We start from the raw sequence: 20,620 nt of genomic DNA on the forward strand, positions 1-20,620 counted from the left end.
ATAGTCCTAAGAACAAACAACAAATCACTATATGCATACAGAACCTGGAAGCCTTCTATGAATTGAATGAATCAGTACAAAAAAGCCCAACAGTTCTAGGCATAATCTCCCACCACAAAGGAGAGACAACAGAGATATACAAAGCCAAAACAAATGTATAGGAGAAAGCAGTTACAAAGCACTCAAACAGAGCTGGAAAGTAACATGAACAACATGAAAAAACAAGGGAAAAAAGAACTACAAACAATGCAAGACAACTTAAATCTACAGGAAGACCTAGAAGCATCAAAACCATGGACAGGGGAAGAAATCAAGGCATACCTAACTCAGATGGAATGGAATATTAGAGAAGACATGAGACAGCAAGTCCAAGCATTGAAAGTATATTTTGAAAATGAACTAAACAAACAAAATCAAACTGCAAAGAACGAGCTATACCAGGAGATAGAGATTTAAAAAAAATCAAACAGTAATCCTAGAAATGCAAGAAACCATAAACCAGATTAAAAACTCTAACGAGAATATTACAAATATACTAGATCAAGTAGAAGTCAGAACATCAGGTAATGAAGACAAAGTTTATCAACTTGAAAAGAATATAGTCAACACAGAAAAGATGCTTAAATCTCATGAGCAATCTATCCAAGAGACATGGGATCTCATCAAAAAAACAAATTTGAGAGTCATTGGGATAGAAGAAGGCACAGAGTTTCAAACCAAAGGAATGGACAACTTATTAAAGGAAAAAATCCTAGAAAACTTCCCGGAGATGAAAGATGGAATGGATTGCCAAATCCTGGAAGCCTACAGGACCCCAAACATCCAAAACCATAATAGACCAACTCCAAGACATATAATTATGAAGATAGCTAACATACAGAACAAGGAGAGAATATTAAAAGCTACGAGAGAAAGGAGAGAGATTACATTCAGGGGTAAACCAATTAGGTTAATGACTGATTTTTTAGCACAGACTTTGAAAGCGAGAAGATCCTGGAACAACGTATTTCAAATGCTGAAAAATAATGGATTCCAACCAAGAATACTGTATCCAGCAAAATTAAGCTTCAGATTTGACAATGAAATTAAAATCTTTTACGATAAACAAAAGCTAAAAGAATTTGCAGCCAGAAAACCAGCACTGCAAAGCATTTTGAGCAAAATACTACAAGAAGAGGAATTGAAAAATAGTGCCCAAAACTAACAGTGGGAGGTATCTCAGTAAAGGGGGAGAAAAATAACCAAAGAGGAAAAACTAGCCAAACTAAAATAAATAAATAAATGAACATGACTGGAAGCACAAACCATATTTCAATTGTAACCTTAAATGTTAATGGCTTAAATTCACCAATCAAGAGACATAGGCTAATAACCTGGATTAAAAAACAAATCCAACAATATGCTGCCTTCAGGAGACTCATATGATAGGAAAAGACATACACAGGCTGAAGGTGAAAGGTTGGGAAAAATCATACCACTCACATGGCCCTCGGAAGCAAGCAGGAGTGGCCATACTCATATCGAATAAAATCAACTTCAAACCTAAGTTAATCAAAAGGGATAAAGAAGGACACTATATACTGTTAAAAAGAACCATCCACCATCAAGACATAACAATTATCAATTTGTATGCACCAAACAATGGTGCTGCAACATTCATAAAACAAACTCTCCTCAAGTTCAAAAGTCAAATAGACCACAACACAATAATTATGGGGGACTTCAACACACCTCTTTCACCATTGGACAGATTCTCTAGACAAAAGCTGAACAAAGAAACTATAAAACTCAATAACGCAATCAATAACCTAGACTTAACCGACATATATAGAATATATCAACCATCATCAAGTGGATACACGTTTTTCTCAGCAGCACATGGATCCTACTCAAAGATAGACCATATATTATGCCATGGGGCAACTCTCAGTAAATATAAAGGTGTGGAAATGATACCATGCACCATATCTGATCATAATGGAAGGAAACTGGAAATCAATGATAAAAGAAGGAAGGAAAAATCCTACATCACATGGAAAATGAACAATATGTTACTGAATGATCAATGGGTTATAGAAGACATAAAGGAGGAGATAAAAAAATCTTAGAAACAAATGACAATACAGACACAACATACCAGAATCTATGGGACACAATGAAAGCAGTTTTAAGAAGGAAATTCATTTCTTGGAGTTCTTTACTCAAAAAAAGAAAAAACCAACAAATAAATGAACTCACACTACACCTCAAAAACCAAGAAAAGGAAGAGCAAAACAACAGCAAATGTAGTAGAAGACAAGAATTAATTAAAATTAGAGCAGAAATCAATGAAATTGAAACCAAAAAAAACATTGAAAAAAACTAAAAGTTGGTTCTTTGAAAAAATAAATAAGATCGACAGGCCTTTAGCCATGCTAATGAAGAGAAGAAGAGAGAGAACTCAAATTACTAACATATGGGATGAAAAAGGCAATATCACAACAGACACTACAGAAATACAGAAGATAATTAGAAAGTATTTTGAAACCCTATATTCCAATAAAATAGAAGATAATTAAGATATCGATAAATTTCTTAAGTCATACGATCTGCCCAGATTGAGTCAGGAAGACACACACAATTTAAACAGACCAATAACAAAAGAAGAAATAGAAGAAGCCATCAAAAGACTACCAACCAAAAAAAGCCCTGGACCGGATGGGTATACAGCGGAGTTTTACAAAACCTTCACAGAAGAATTAATACCAATAATTTTTAAGCTATTTCAAGAAATAGAAAAAGAAGGAGTTCTTCCAAATTCATTCTATGAGGCCAACATCACCCTGATCCCAAAACCAGACAAAGACACTTCAAAGAAAGAAAACTACAGACCAATATCTCTAATGAACTTGGATACAAAAATTCCCAATAAAATCCTGTCAAATCCTATACAAAAGCATATCAAAAAAATTGTGCAACATGATCAAGTAGGATTCATCCCTGGGATGCAAGGCTGGTTCAATATACGGAAATCAATAAATGCTATTCACCACATCAATAGACTTAAAGACAAGAACCATATGATCATCTGGATAGATGCAAAGTACAGCATCCCTTTATGTTCAAAACACTAGAAAAACTAGGGAAAACAGGAACTTACCTCAACATGGTAAAAGCTATATATGCTAAACCTCAGGCTAGCATCATCCTAAATGGAGAAAAACTGAAGGCATTCCCTCTAAAATCTGGAACAAGACAGGGATGCCCTCTATCACCACTTCTATTTAATTTAGTCCTTGAAATACTAGCCAGAGCAATTAGACAGACAAAAGAAATTAAAGGCATAAAAATAGGAAAAGAAGAACTTAAATTATCGCTATTTGCGGATGACATGATAATATATTTAAGAGACCCAAAAGGGTCTACAAAGAAACTGCTAGAGTTAATAAATGAATTCAGCAAAGTGGCAGGATATAAAATCAACACGCATAAATCAAAGGCATTCCTGTATATCAGCAACAAAACTTCTGAAATGGAAATGAGGAAAGCCACTCCATTCACAATATCCTCAAAGAAAATAAGATACTTGGGAATCAACCTAACAAAAGAGGTGAAAGATTTATACAATGAAAACTACAGAACCCTAAAGAGAGAGATAGAAGATCTTAGAAGATGGAAAAATGTACCCTGTTCATGGATAGGCAGAACTAACATCATCAAAATGGCGATATTACCCAAAGTTCTCTACAGGTTTATTGCGATGCCAATCAAAATCCCAATGGTATTTCTTGTAGAAATAGATAAAGCAATCATGAAATTCATATGGAAAAATAAAAGACCCAGAATAGCAAAAGCAATTCTAAGCAGGAAGTGTGAATCTGGAGGTATAGCAATACCAGAGCTCAAACTGTACTACAAAGCAATAGTAACAAAAACAGCGTGATACTGGTACCAAAACAGGCAGGTGGACCAATGGTACAGAATAGAGGACACAGAAACCAATCCACAAAAGTACAACTTTCTTATATTTGATAAAGGGGCTAAAAGCATGCAATGGAGGAAGGATAGCATCTTCAACAAATGGTGCTGGGAAAATTGGAAATCCATATGCAACAAAATGAAACTGAATCCCTTTTTCTCGCCATGCACAAAAGTTAACTCAAAATGGATCAAGGACCTAGATATCAAATCAGAGACACTGCATCTGATAGAAGGAAAAGTTGGCTACGATCTACATATTGTGGAGTCGGGCTCCAAATTCCTTAATAGGACGCCCATAGCACAAGAGTTAATAACAAGAATAAAAAAATGGGACTTACTTAAACTAAAAGGTTTTTTCTCAGCAAGAGAAACAATAAGAGAGGTAAATAGAGAGCCTACATCCTGGGAACAAATTTTTACCCCTCACACTTCAGATACAGCTCTAATATCCAGAATATACAAAGAACTCAAAAAATTAAACAATAAGATAACAAATAACCCAATCAACAAATGGGCCAAGGACCTGAACAGACACTTCACAGAGGAGGACATACAATCAATCAACAAGCACATGAAAAAATGCTCACCATCTCTAGAAGTCAGAGAAATGCAAATCAAAGCCACCCTAAGATATCATCTCACTCCAGTAAGATTGGCAGCCATTATGAAGTCAAACAACAATAAGTGTTGGCGAGGATGTGGGGAAAAGGGTACACTTGTACACTACTGGTGGGACTGCAAATTGGTGCAGCCAATTTGGAAAGCAGTATGGAGATTCCTGGGAAAGCTGGGAATGAATCCACCATTTGACCCAGCTATCGCCCTTCTCAGACTATTTCCTGAGGATCTTAGAAGAGCGTACTATAGGGATACTGCCACATAAATGATCATAGCGGCACAATTCACAAGAGCTAGACTGTGGAACCAACCTAGATGTCCTTCAATAGATGAATGGATAAAAAAAAAAATGTGGCATCTATACACAATAGAGTATTACGCAGCACTAAAAAATGACAAAATCATAGAATTTGCAGGAAAATGGTTGGCATTAGAACAGATTATGCTAAGCAAAGCTAGCCAATCCTTGAAAAACAAATGCCAAATGTCTTCTTTGATATAAAGAGAACAACTAAGAACAGAACAGGGAGGAAGAGCATGAGGAAAAGATTAACATTAAACAGAGATGAGTGGGGGGAGAGAAAGGGAGAGAGAATGGAAAGCAATTGGAAATGGTAGGAGACCCTCAATGTTACACAAAATTACATATAAGAGGTTGTGAGGGTAAAGGGGGGGAAAACAAGGGAGAAAATTGAGCAACAGCAGATGAGGTAGAGAGAGAAGATGGGAGGGGAGGGGAGGGGGGATAGTAGGGGATAGGAAAGGCAGCAGAACACAACAGTCACTAATATGGAATTATGTAAAAATTGTGAATGTGTAACTGATGTGATTCTGCAATTTGTATTTGGGGTAAAAATGGGAGTTCATAACTCACTTGAATCAAATGTATGAAAAATGATATATCATGAGCTTCGTAATGTTTTGAACAACCAATAAAAAAATAATAAATATTTGTTGAATTCCTAAGTAAATGGATGGAATTAAAATAATAATTTTAATGCTATCTTTTGCATGCTCAATTACTCTTTGTCTTACTGGCTTTATGATTTTGCTTAAAAAGGATCATGATTTACTTAAATAGTGAGCAATGAAGTAGTACACAATTAGTGTATTTCCATCAATGAATTTCAATATCTATGTCCAAACACTTGATATATTTTTTCATTGTCTTCTCTCTACAGTGAATCCATGGAGAACCAGGACAAGATGTAAGAGCTCATTCAGCATTCTCATTCAGGCCCTTTAGTCACCCCCAGAGACCCAGGAACATAGCCTAGTGTGATTATGAGGTCATGTCATTTCATCCCAGTCCCCCTTCCAGATCACCTCTATGGTCAGGGTCTCTTCAGCATTCTTTTTTCCATTTATGTGTGCAACTCTTCTAAGTTCCTTTACACCCTTATCTAGCTGATTTGTGACAATCAGCCACCGGAAGGACTCCACCAGCTTCCTGATTAAAGAAGACAAGGAAGATACAGTAAATATTCAACTACTTAAATTTCACACAAACTTTGAGATTCATTTGCCTTTCCATTTATACATACTTTATTATTGTAGCAGTGTAATTTCTAACCAAATCTTCCTTTTCCACTGGACTTGTTTTTCACTAAGATGAGGGACATATCTGTCCATTAATGTGTGAAAATAATTATAGAGATCAGTAAACAAGGATCAAAAGGTATAAATCATCCATTTGCATTTCAATTTTTTCATATATAATTTTTATCTATAATTCACACATCATAAAGTTTTTGTAGGACCCAAGTCAGTGAACATCATACTTAATGGTGAAAGACTAAAAGATATTTCTCAGAGATCAGAAATAAGGCAAGCCACTTATTTTCAACATAGAACTTAGAGTTATAGGTGGATTAATTAGGCAAGAAAAAGAAATAAAAGACATCTATATTTTAAAAAGGAGACAGTAAAACTATCTGTTTGCAGATGGTATGGTCTTCCATGTAAAAAATCCTGAAAATTCCAGAAAAAAAAAGATATGTTAGCTAGTGAATAGAAAATGCAGCCAAATAGCACAATACAAACTCAACATAGAAGGTCAGTGGTGTTTATATACACTAATAATGAAGAACATGAAGAGATAATTACAAAATAATTCCATTTATAATGTCAACAATCAGAATAAATTCTTAAAAGTTAACCAAGGACTTATAAAATAAAAACTGCAAAAAAATTGCTGAAGGAAAAAAGAAACAAAAATTTAAAATCAATAGATACATATCTCATGTTCAAGCCATGAGCTGTGAGGCTGGCCTTCTATGGATTAAGGCCTATGAAACCAAGCACTCAAATAAACTTTTCCTCCTCTACAATTGTTCTGGTTGGTCTTTAAATCAAAGTGGGGAAAAAACTGAATAAAATAACATTCATCATTGGTAGGACTGCAAATTGGTAAAAATCACTTTGGAAAGCAGTATGAAGATTTCTCAAAAGACTAGAAATGGAACCACCACATGACTCAGCAGTTCCAGACTTAGGAAATTTATGCCAAAACCCCCAAATCAGTATACTCTAGTGATACATAAATTTCAATATTTGTAAGAGTGCAATTCACAATAGCCAAGTTATAAAACCATTGTTAGTGTCAATCAACAAATGAACACATAAAGAAAATATGGTATATACACACATAGAGTTTTATTCAGTCAAAAAGAAGAATGAAATTATGTTATTTGCTGGTAAATAAATGGAACTGGAAAGCATAATGCTAAGTGAAATAAGCCAGACTCAGAAAGTCAAAGATTGAATATTTTCTTTCATATGTTCAATGTAGAGGGGAAAAAATGGATAAAATAAAAGGAGCTCATGAGACTAGAAGGGAGAACAGTATCACAGAGAAAGGCAGAAAAAGATGAGGGAGGAAAGGATGCCAAGGAGAGGTGCTGGGCATTGAAATTAACCAAACTGTGCTATGTGCATGTATAAACAAATAACAATGAGCTCCATGTTTATATATGATCATTGTGCACCAACTAAGAAAATAAACATGTAGAAGAGAGACCATAAGGAATACAATAAGAGGGAGTGAGAGGGCAGGCAAAAGGGAGGTAAGGGAAAATGAGATATAGGAAATTATATTATATGCATTTATGAGTATGTCACAATGATCCTCACTATTATGTATTATTATACTGCCCTCATAAAAGTATAATAAAATGATTGATTTTTTAAATATTTATTTTTTAGTTTTAGGTGGACATAATATCTTTATTTTATTTTTATGTGGTACTGAGAATTGAACCCAGTGCCTCACGCATGCTAGGTGAGCACACTACCACTTGAGCCACATCCACAGCCATGACTTTTTTCTATTACAATTATTTCATGACAATTTTCTGCCTATTACGCAAAAATGGTGACATATAGTGCCAACCTCCACTCAAATTGCCATCCTATTTCCTCACCTTGGATGGCACAAAGGGTGTTAATGGGGACCAGATTTGGGACCAAAAATATACCCGGTGACATAGCTCTTCTGTTATCACCTTGGCTTCTCTTGTAAATAATGTGAAGATTTTTCATACCTGGAGGGCAAGAGGAGGACAAGCAAGGGTATAGACACAGCCAGTTGCAGTGTGTACCACTTTCGAATGGCAAAAGCCAGTCCTCCAAGGAACATTTGCCCAATACTGTAGGAAGACATCATCAGGACTATTCCCACAGACTTCCTTTGGGACATTGTCCATTCTGACACTGGAAGAAAATATGTACATAATTGTCATTCCAGGCAAAGGGTAATTTCACAGTCAATTCAGGCATGAGAAAATGAAAGTCTCAAATTATTGACTTACTAAGACAAAAAGAATTTATCATAATAGTCGTGACACTCAACCCAGCCCAGAAGCGTAATATGCAGTAAATGAGGAAGGTGGGGGCAAAGGCTGCTGCTGTGTCAACGATGCCCAGCTGGAGTAAGCACCACAGGTAGACCACCTTCCGCCCAAACCTAAGAAAGATTGGAACAGGTTAGCTTATTTCAGAACAAAAATAATATGTGGAAAACAAGAAAAGATAAAATAACTTGAGAATTAGGGTAAAATGTTTAACAAGTAGGACATTGTACTGTGGTCTAGCGGAATCATAATACTAGTCAACAATGAAAATCACAGATGTAAGCATCCCTGCTAATCTGTGAGCGATGCCAGAATGTGCAGCAAAGCACATGGTAGAGGACTTTGATGCCATGTGATACCATATCAAGAAAAGTAATAAGGAGATTAGACAAAAAAGATACATCTGATATAGACTTGAAAACTATCATACTCAAAACATCACATATTTCATATCATGTAGAAAGAGAAATAGTAAACACATGAGACATTTCTCTGTCATGATGGATGGGAATGGAGATTAATGGGAATTCATGAACATGAATGGGAATACACAAGGAAAAGAGTCTTTGCCCAAACCAATAAAGACATTGTAGATGACAAGAATGACAAGACAGTATCCTTGAGTAAAAGGAAGAAAGGTATAGATGGATACTGAATTGTACATAATAAATAAATTTGTATGTATTTGAAATCTGAAGAAGAAAGATGTCATGTCAGGACTGGAAAACTCTCCTGATCACGTGAGACCTGTTCAGTTACAGTGAAGTAGAATGGTGCACATGGTGAGTTATTGCTTCAGGCAGGTTTAAACTACTTTGTATCACTGTGCTGTATTGACTTTTTTCCTATCCTCACACCTCTAACTAAATAAATATTTGTGTGATAGAAAACTTCAAGATATTCATAGCCTTGAACTCTTCTATGACCCAAATGTATGTGTACAACTAGATACCTGAATCTACATGTATATGTCCATTATGGTTTAGATGTGAACAGATGTGAGCTGTTCCCAAAAAGTTGATGTGCATGAGACAATCCAAGGAAGTTCAGAGGCGAAATGATTGGGTTATGAGAAATTTAACTAATTGCTGCATAAATCCAGTTGAATGGATTAACTGGGTGGGAACTATAGTTGAATAGCATGTGGTTGGAAAAGATAGGACACTGGTGGTATGCCTTTGTAGATTATATTTGTCTTGGTGAGGAGAGTGTTCTCTCTCTCTCTCTCTCTCTCTCTCTCTCTCTCTCTCTCTCTCCCTCCCTCCCTCCCTCCCTCCCTCCCTCCCTTCCTCCCTCCCTCCCTCTTTTGTGCCATGTTCCTGGCTAATACTTTCCTCCACCATATTCTTCCACCATGATACTTCAAGGAATGGAGTCAGCCACCTATGGACTGAGAACTCTGAAACTGTGAGCCCTAAGAGCCTCTAAATTTGTTTTTGTTGGGTATTTTAGTCACAGCACCAAAAAAGCTGACTGAAACAATGCCAAATAGTCTCCACTCAGCAAGTCCAAAAAAGATTTCTTGATTTTCTCCACCAACATTTCTCCACTTCTTCTCTAGTTCTCTTCCATCTTCTATAGTGGCATTAAGTCTAGAGTCTAGTCATATTTTTGGGTTAGCTTATATCCTCTTTGATTCTTCCATTTATCTCACTAACAGCTCTATAATAATGGAAAATAATCTTAATCTCCAGAAGTTCTTGATTCCTCTACTTCTAAAACATTCCCCATATCCATCTCCATCATTCCATCTCCATGATATCTACTTACTTTAGACTCCTATCATCTTTCTTCTGGGATACTTCAATAAGCTTAAAATGGTCCTTGTTATCGCCCAAGTATAAATAAGGCATTTAAAAGGAAAAGTAATAAAATTCCCATTTGTGGGGATAAGTGCATGGAGTACTGCATACATGGCATATATTAAGGGCATCTGAGTGGCAGGCCATTCCCCTCGTGCTAGGCATGTGAGTGGCGGACTGCTTACCCTGTAGGCACAGCCCTGGGTGTGAGGCCATGGGTGTGAGGCCTGTGCTTGCTCCACAGCCCACTCCTCAATTGGTTGCTTCAAGGACAGTTATCAGAAATTGCATTGGTGGGTGTCTTTAATCTGCTTAGCTATCGCCCAAGTATAAATACATGGTAACTGTGCAATAAAATCAGACCTGCTTCCTGCTTGGCCTCCAGAGAACTTGTTTAGGGACTCCACAGCCACACACTCCTCTACCCTGTTTTGTGGACCTCCTTGCTGGACAAGAGAGAGCCCACACACCCATTAAATTTAAAGGCTGGGAATTGCCACAAGAATAACATGGGTAGAAGTACCACTAAATAGGGAGTCAGGGAAGAGACTTTTCAGAAGGTAAGGTTTGAATCTGAGAACCTAGAAGTTGGGCTGAACTGTGTACAGGGAAAAGCATTATAGGCAGAAGGAATAGAAAATGTAAATGCCATGTGGTAGAATCCAGCTAGATGTTCTGAAGACTAGCAGAGAATGGAGAAGCGGGTAGACAAGGTGAGGAAGGGAGGCTGGGGCCATATCATAGAATGGCAAGACTTGATAAAAAAAAAACTCAGGGTTTTATTCTATGTATGACAGAAAATCACTGGATATTACCTGGGTACGAAAAGCAGAAAATTTTCAAGCTTGAGAAGACACAGGTCAACATAGTGTGTGGATAAAATGTGGATTATTAATGCAAGTCAAATGCTAGCTGCAAATGTGAGCTACACATACTCTAAAGTGTTCTAAGAAACTGGGTGGTTATTTGTCAGGAATGCAGAGGTCCCTTCATTTGATAGGGGGGTTGAACTCCATAACTTCTGGTACTAGAAGCAGGGGGAGGTGAGGGGGAGTAGAAGGTAGTTGAATAATTGACACCAAAGCACAAGTGGATGGCAGTAATGAATTCTAATGTTCTACAGCAAAGCTGGGTGACTATAGTTCACAATAACCTATAGTATATTTTATGAATCACTAGAAGAGAGGAGCTTGAAAGCTGTATACCAAAATATTGATAAGGAGACAGAAATAAACGTTCATTACCTAGATTTTATCAGTATATATGGTATACACATAATGAAATATCACATAGATATTATGTGTTTATAGACATTTTTTAAATGTTTAAGGTGATGGAAATATTAACCATATTGTTGTGATAATTACACACTGTATGTATTTAATGTATATAAATACACAAAATTAATGTACTCCTTAAATTTGTGAAGTAAAATAATTAATAAAGTAAGTTTCTTTACTGCCTTCTATCATTTACTACTTTAGATCTGAAAGGGCGAATTTACAAATCTCTGTCATCAGTACTGAAGTTAATCCTTTTACAACTAATCTCCTAGCTGCTACTATTGCCTTCTATCAAATTATACTCCTAATTCAATAGTCACATCCCTACCATTGTTACATCCCTTATTAAGCATTTCATTTACAAGTTTAATTATTTTCACAAGACCACTCTATTTAACCAGTTCTAAATAAATAGAACATCAGTCTCATGAAGTTGTTCTCGGACATTCTCCTGGACACCATTCTCACCAAAGATATCTAAGATCATGAACTTTAACACCATATATTATTCTGTATGCTTTGGTCTTCATGGAACTTGAAATCATGTATTATATAGTCCTGGGTTATGTAATATTGCCCCTGTTATTGCATGTGGCAGTAGTTTGTTCTTTCTTGTGGCTCAATAGAAATTTATATGAATATAATACATTTTTTATTCTACTGTTTATGGATAGTAACCTGAATCTATGCTCAAAGAAAACTTACTTATTCATATTTTTCATTTAATGGTATTGTTTATTCATTATCCAGTATAAATTGGTAGTACAGAGACTTGAAAACCAGGGGAAAATGAACTCTCTGATCTAGAAAGCCAAGGCACCAATTATCTGTTGTATGCTCAAAGTCACAATTTTGAACTGAGAATACTAGGTGGATTTCAGAATCAGCACTCCCATCAGTGTTCTTGTGGAAGAAATGTGTGGATGAGAGCCATGGTTGACTGCCTTCTGTAGCTCTGGCAGGGTGCTAGAAGCCACAAACTTCTCACCTCCAAGTTTCATCTTCCTAACTTCTTAATAATTACCTTTTCTGGTTACAAATGTTACCTATTAAAGTCATTTCACAAGGACCAGCATCCAGGTTACAGGTCCAGTGACTTACCATCCCATCAGGGACACAGTGCTACTCAATCCTCAGATTCAGATTTTATAATGATGATTACCTCTGCATGTGTGCCTACACTGCATGTGTGAAATGATGGCCAGCATAAAAGTATCTATGCTCATTTATCTTACAGGGTCTAGGTGGTTCAGAATATTGCCAAGACCAGGAACATACTTTTAATCATGGAAGTGCCTTCTCCCTGAACTCTCCTTTCTTTCCCTTTGTTGAACTAACTGTTACTCATACACCTCACATTCTGGATTTGCTCTGCAAATTGCTCCCTGAAACTAATATGATTGACATACCCTTTTCTGTCCTCCTTAATGCAGAACAATGAATTTTTCACAACAAGTTTTAACTTCCAGTGTATGTATTAAGTGCTAATACTTAGTTTCCTGGAGTCAGAAAGTGAGTCCAGTACACAGTTCAGTGCAAAGCACAGAGACCTTGTCAAGATTTCTTCAATAAAGAAATAAGTATGTACTGAATACTTAATTTTACCAACAGTCCAAAAGAAAGTGAGGTGACACTCACCTGTCTGAAAGAAGGCTATATATCAGACTTCCCAACAGTGACCCAGTCATAAACAGAGTTTGATCCACTGATTTTAATGACTGGGATTCACAAACCAGGTCCCACTGGAAGAGAATTTAAAAAGCACAGTGGAGTTTTAGAAGGTTTTGAGCCTTTAAAAATCTTTTCAGTCAGTGAAAACAGAGTGTAAACTCCCACATATGATCTCTGCTGTGTGAATCCTGCCCGATCTTCAGCTTTACCTACAGTCACTCTCCCCTGGTCGCCCTTCCTCCACTTATTTTAGCCCTTCAAGTGCACTTGCCTCTCTCTTGCCTCATAACCTTCCAATGTTCTGCACCTTTTTTCTTCATGTCTTTATTCATATTTAGCTTCAGGCCGCCAACTCTCTTTATTCCATTATACACATTCTTTAGCTACTAAAATTAAAACATATAAAAACACAGTTAACAAAAATTTTAAAACCCTAACTTTTTTTCTCATCATGTAAGTGACTTAGGGTCCTGCCTTAGACTTTTCTTAGCAGTCAATACTTCAACTACTACATTATCTCTCATCCTCAGCCACACATTGAATCACTTAAAGAACATCAAAAAATTAGTGTTTGGATCCTATGTCCAGATTTGCTCTCAGGGTCAGTTTTTCAGCAAGTATTGACAACCACTGACTTAGTATAACATTTGAATACTTTTAAAATTATAGATCTTTCTCACTAGATTAAACGATAATTATAGGTATATGTTTTGTTTGTTCAGTTCATTAACTCCAATACTGTACATTCTCAACAGCATCATAGAGTAAGTAGATAAGCAATTGCTACCTGCAGAAGGACTAAATGTATAAAGCAAGCTTTTTCTTGTTATTACCTCCAAACTCTTTGACCATACAAACAGTATATTGGGATGAGGCACCTTACCTCAGTTATGATGGTGGAGGGGAAGTAGCTTCTGTCATACACCCAGCCATCCACACAGGGCTCTGTGTCTGCCTCAGCTGTGTTGGTGACAGTTTCATTCAGGTGAAGGAGCTGCCACTGGGGATGGATGAAGCGACGACACTTCTCTGGTTTCAGGTTTGAGTCCAGGGGAATGGAGATCCTCAGGAGGGCATCTTGGCTGAGAGTTCTGGTGACATTACCAGAGACAGTGTCATTGTCCAGAATCTGGACCCAGCAGCGATGATCAGGAGTTGCTGCAGTGAAGTTCTCCAGTACAATATGTGGGTATGTTACGATGTTGATGACACAAAAGAGAACTAGCTGAAATATTTGGAATCTCCCCAGGCCTCCAGCTTGATCCAGGAGCTCTTCAAAGGACATTGAGGCTGAACAGGGGATCACCTGAAGGAATCACTTTATGAAGGCAAATTCAGAAAGAGAAAATGCTTTCTTTTCCAAGGCCTATAATATGTTGATCCTCATTCAACTTTCTCCTTGATGGGCTGTGACTCACTGCTGCAGAATAATGGGTTTAGACAGGCAGATAATTTCAATAAAGTTACAGAAATATTTGGCAAAAAGACTTCTACTTGCTGACAAATGAGTCTGCTTAAAAGATTACTCTGTGAATGATTCTGACCTTTGAGCTTTCTGAGAAGTCAACAGTGGACTTTCAGTGGGTGTAATCTCCACATGACCCGAAATATACCTTTCAATGATCTGTCCTTTTTAGAAAAGGAATGTTGGAACCTCAAAAGTAAAAAGATTTCTGATATTACTATGTAAATAATAGAGCATGGCTTTTCTTATTTAGGACTGAATTTTCTTTCACTAGAAGTTATTGATACATATTCTTGGTTAAAATGAAGGAAAATGAGATATTGAATGTAAATGCTGACTGTTGGTAACTGAAATTTTGTTTCAGTTTAAATAGTGACAGTGATTTTAAAGTTTTTGAAATATGGAAACAAGTATAAGGGACAGGGAGGAAGGAAACAGAACTTTTATTCCATAGTTTATTTTATCAGATTTATTAATTTATTCATATAGCATTTTTGGCCTTTTATATCAGTATATTTATGTGCTTAATTACAAATTTGGAAACAGTATATGAGTTTGCTGTTATATGGTTTTATGTTCCAGTTAGTGAGAGATAGACACATAAACTATTTCACAGAAAATGTTTAATGATTCCTTGGTAGAACGGGACAGGAGAGTCATCCCTCTAGAAGTAGAACTTTGAACTTGTGAAGAATTCCTGAGACAATGAATGATTAAAAGGACAGTTTCTGAACAAGAAAGTACATAATTATAAGTAACTAATTATATAAAAAGGTTTGACATAACTGCACCTGCAGGATATTCCAAAGGTGAAGAACATGCAGGTTAATAATGGTAGGAGTTGAACTGGTTGAATAAAACCAAAACAAGCAACCAAACAGAATATCTGGAATTAATTCTGCAAACTAGAGGGTTTTATTCTTTAACTTTAAATCCATCACCTGTGCAACATCTTAAAGTGCAGATTTCTGTCCAGAATGCACAAATTATTTCAGGAAATGACTTTTTGAGAATTTAAATGAAATGTTTTTAAGTCATATATAAAAGCATTAATAATGTACATATTTTGTGAACCTTTTATGTTTTGACACATGTATACATTGTATGGTATTTAAATCAGGCCAAACATCTGTTTCCTTAAACATTTACCATTTCTTTTATTAAAAATATTCTTAGTTGTGATGGACACAATTATTTTTGTTTATGTAGGTTTTTTTAATGTGGTGCTGGGGATCAGCCCCAGTGCCTCACACATGCCAGGCATGTGCTCTACCACTAAGCCAGAGCTCCAGCCCTTATCATTTCTTTATGGTGAAAACTATTAAAATTATTATTAATATAACTTTTTAAAATGTACAGCACATTATTGTGAGCTATAATCTCCCCACTGTACAATAGCACACCAAATTTTTATACTCCCATCAAACTGTCGTTTTGTACACATTGATCAAACTTTTGCCATCTTTCCACTACATTCTCCCTACCTTTTGGATACATCATTGTACTCTCAATTTTTAAGATTCTCTATATGTATGATATGCAACACTTGTCTTTCTGGGCCTGTTTTATTTCACTTAACATATAGACCTCCAGATCCATCCATGTTGTTGCAAATGACAGGATTTCATTTCTGTTTTCATTCCACTAATTTCTAGGCTCTTGCATTTTAAAAAATTCAAATATTTTTTATCAGTGCCTTATACTTATACATTGTAGTGGAGTTTATTGTGACATATTCATACATGCATGAAATGTAATTTGCTCCATTTCAATCCCCATTACCCCACATTCCATTGCCTCCCCTCCCCCACCTTGCACCCCTCATCCTTCTGATTTTTCTTTATGAATATATATGTATACATATGAATATATATTTTATTTATACATTCATTCATCTATGAAGACCTAGCTTGTTTCCACTTTTTAGCTATTGTGAATAGGACTGCAATGAACATGAGCACGCAGGTATCTTTTGGCACACTGATTTCATGTTCTTTGGGTATATTCTCAGTAGTAGAATTGCTGGATCATATGGCTTCTCTTTTCAATTTTTAAAAAAAATGTTTTTATTAGTGCATTATACTTTCATATAATAGTGGAATTCATTTTCACACAACTATAGATGCATAGAAAATAATTTGCTCCTTTTCAGTCCCTACTACCACCTCTTTTCTTAAAAAAATCTCCTCTGGGACTCAGAGTAGGCTCATATCATGAGCTCCTGTAAAAAAATCAAAAGCAATGAACATGCATCCAAAATATAAATGTACAGGGAGTTCAGGAAGTCTAAATCCAGCTAGGCAAACAAGTCCTGTAGTTCCACATCTGGCATCTGGGGCACATGGCATGGTGTTCTGTCCAAAGGGCTTGTTTAACTCCAATCTGTGGCCTTGTTGACTGTAGCCCACGTGGCCTTTCTGTTGGTTTGACTCACCTCGGTTGCTGCAGCCTTTCTCAGTGGATATTCCATGGTACTGGAATTTCTTATTCTTGATGGTCTCCACTGCAGCTTTTGCTTTTTCCTCACATCTGTATGCATTGCCCTCCTTGCTTACAGGAACTATGATGCTGCTGCACTTTTTCTGGACTCCCACACCTTCATTTGAAATCTCGATGAAGGCTTCCCTGACCTCCACAGTCCACCATGTTACATTCCTGCAGAACCAGGTGGTTGACAGCAAGGTCTGCCACCATCTTGAACATTAGCAAATCCTCCAGGGACCCTGGCTGCGGCAGCTTCTGAGTGCCTGGGTATATTACTCTGTTAAAAAAAAACTCCTAGGTCCCCTTCTGCAAGAAGGGGTCCCCACTGGTCTCTTCTCAAGAGAAGTTTTACTTCGACTTTCTTGAGTCTGAGATGGATATGATCTTGCCATTTTCTGAGATGCTCTATACCCATCTTTCTTATTGTCTCTAGGAAAAGGTTTTAGCATTTTAGTGTAGTAATGTTTTTCACAACAGCAACTTCCATAGACCCAGTTTTACTCCCATCTTCCAAGTCAAAGTTTTTCAAATCTTTCTGCTCTGCTTTCTTCTCTTGATTATCACAATAATTGTGGTTAAAAGCCACCAGCAACATATATACCACCATCCAAATTCTATGCTGCCTAGATACTTATTTCACCATATTAGAGAGTCCATGCCTTTTAAATCAGCCTCACAGATATGGGCAAAATGCAGACACCTTCTCAGACAGAACATAACACAAATGGTCTGTACTGCAAATTCCAATACAGCTCTCTTTCTCTGAACCCTCTTGAGCCCTGTCTTTACATCCATGGTTCTATTGGCATTCTGGTATCCTGAGCTCCCACCAGAATCAGCCATTAAGCTCTGCTTACAACAATCTAAAACATTTGCAGCCTACACTACTAAACAGCTCAAATTCCTCCCCCAGATTCCAAAAATCCCCCAAAGCTTCCAAACAACATGGTCACAGCAAAGGCCCCACTTCTCAGTACCAATTTCTGTTTTAGTTAGCTTTTTTGCTGCTGTGACTAAAAGGTCTGACAAGAACAATTTTAGAAGAGAAAAAGCTTGTCTGGGGCTCACAGTTTCAGAAGTTTCAATCCAAAGACAGCAGGCTCAATTCCTTAGAGCTCAATGTGAGGCATGGTGGAAGAGTGTAGTGGAGAGAAGCTCCACACATGATAATCAAGAAGCATATGCCAGATACAAAATATATACCAAAAAGGCAGGACCACAGTGTCCCACCTCCTCCAGCCACAACCCACCCACCTTCAGTTTCCATTTAGTTAATCCCACCAGGAGATTAAGTCACCTATTGGATTAAGACTCTCATAACTCAATCATTCCTCCTCTGAACATTCTTGCATTGAGTCATACATGAGATTATGGGGGACACATTATATCTAGACCATAAAAGTAGGTATGGTATTTTTATGGAAATATTCCTTCATGATTGAAAACTCAGAGCAAATTAGGAATAGATTGAACTTACCTCAATACCATAAGGTCCAGGTGTACAAGTCAACCACTCATATCAGACTGAATCAGAAAACTTTGAAAGCTTTTCCTCTAAGACTTGGAGTAAAAAAAAAATTTCCAATTCCCACACTTTTATTTAACTAGTATTCAAATTTATATTCAAAGAAATTATGAGGATATAAGTTGGGAAGTAATACTCAAAATGTGCCTTTTTTTGAGGACATAAACAAATATATAGCAAAACCAAGAGACTACACTAAAAAAAATTCTTAGAACTGATAAACCATATCTGTGTATTATGTTTTTTGTTTATTTGGTGGTTGTTTGGCTTTTGGTACTGGTCATGGAACCCAGAGGCACTTAACCACTAAGTTACATACACAGCCTCCGTGTTTTACAGATTTTTATTTTGAGACAGTGTTTCACTAAGTTGATTAGGGCTTTTCTGAGTTGCTAAGGCTGGCTTTGAACTTAAAATCCTCCTGACTCAGACTCTCAAGTTGCTGGTGATAAACCAGTTCTGTATAGTTACAAGATACATGAGGATATATATGGACAGCTGTGACAGAATAGAGAACAGTGACTGAGATTGGGGGACTCTGATGACCTCATGACTGGTGGCTGAAAATGTTTCTGTGCATTCTGTGTAAGAGATAGGTTTCCCAGTTCCTATGGTAACACCCTGCCTAAGGAGGCTCTGTGAAAGAGTCTTATCAGCTTTGACCTTGATCTCAGGCACATAGCTCCCTGGGAATAAAGGAATTCCCATGCTAGACAGCCACAATGTTTCACCAGCTTTGCTACTCCTGAGCCTGCCCATTTAATAGTAAATTGCAACAATGAATTTCTTGAGCACTTCACTAAGCTCTTAACATTGCACATTGCAACTTAAAAAAGAATAATACTTGCATAGTCTCTAACCTGATAATGAGACACATATAAATAAAGATTGGTGTAACTCTTGAGATCTGCTTCTCCATCAGATAGCAGCACTCCACCTGACCCCAGCTTTATCTTCAAAATTTGCATTTGTGAGTCTTTATTTTACTAATCCCCCCTTTGACCTTCACTATAACCATGAGTTTGGTCATGCTGGTCATGGCACATATAATCAGTAGTATTTCTATATGACAGTAGCAAACTATCTGAAAAGGAAATTTAAAAGTTAACCTAATAATAGCTATAAAATATGAAATACTTAGGAACAAATTTGACAAAAGATTTGGAAAATCTCTTCAGTGAAAACTATTCAAAAATGAATAAATGAAATGAGCCAAATGTGGTGGTACACACCTGGCTTTCTCAGCTACTCAGAAGTCTGAGGCACACAGATTGCAAGCTCAAGGCCAGTCTTAGCACTTGAGCAAGACTCTGTTTCAAATATAAAAGGGTTGGGAATGTATCTCACTTATATGGTACTTATACTTATCTAGCATGCAAAATAAATCAATCCCCTTTGCTAGGTGAAAAAAAAGGAAAGAGGGAGAAAACGGAGGAGGTGGGGAGGAGGAGGAGGCAGAAAAATTAAAGAGGACACATACAAATATACAAATGAAAAGAAGTTCTGTGTAGTATAGTTTAAGGTCTCGTATTGTGATGCCTCCTGCTTCACTCTTCTTGCTAAGAATTGCTTTGGCTATTCTGGGTTTCTTATTTTTCCAAATAAATTTCATAATTTTTTTTCTGTTTCTATAAGAAATGACACTGGGATTTTAATTGGAATCACACTGACTCTGTGTAGTGCTTTGGATAATATGGCCATTTTGACAATATTAATTTTGGTGAGGATGTGGGGGAAAGGCACACTCATACTTTGCTGGTGGGACTGCAAATTGGTGCAGCCAAGATAAAAAGCAGTATGGAAATTCCTTGGAAATTTTGGAATGAAACCACCATTTGACCCAGCTATACCTCTCCTCGGTCTATACCCAAAGGACTTAAAACAGCATACTTCAAGGATATAGCCACATCAATGTTTATAGCAGCACAATTCACAATAGCTAAACTGTAGAACCAACCTAA

The 20,620-nt window shown here is 36.8% G+C and overlaps 1 pseudogene across 1 annotated transcript in view; it reads right to left on the reverse strand.

Annotated features, from left to right (window-relative positions):
- LOC308642432 (steroid transmembrane transporter SLC22A24-like) overlaps positions 1 to 14,470 on the reverse strand; it is a 51,466-nt pseudogene extending 36,996 nt beyond the window's left edge. The window contains exons 1-5 of the transcript in view: positions 14,069 to 14,470; positions 13,153 to 13,256; positions 8,388 to 8,542; positions 8,121 to 8,289; positions 5,905 to 6,028 (exon numbers count right to left, since the gene is read on the reverse strand). The product of the transcript in view is annotated as a steroid transmembrane transporter SLC22A24-like (transcript). The remainder of the gene's footprint in view (positions 1 to 5,904; positions 6,029 to 8,120; positions 8,290 to 8,387; positions 8,543 to 13,152; positions 13,257 to 14,068) is intronic.
- Positions 14,471 to 20,620: the final 6,150 nt, after the last annotated feature.

Source organism: Spermophilus citellus, assembly GCF_964194105.1.
Source record: "Spermophilus citellus genome assembly, chromosome: 2".
Classification (NCBI taxonomy): domain Eukaryota; kingdom Metazoa; phylum Chordata; class Mammalia; order Rodentia; family Sciuridae; genus Spermophilus; species Spermophilus citellus.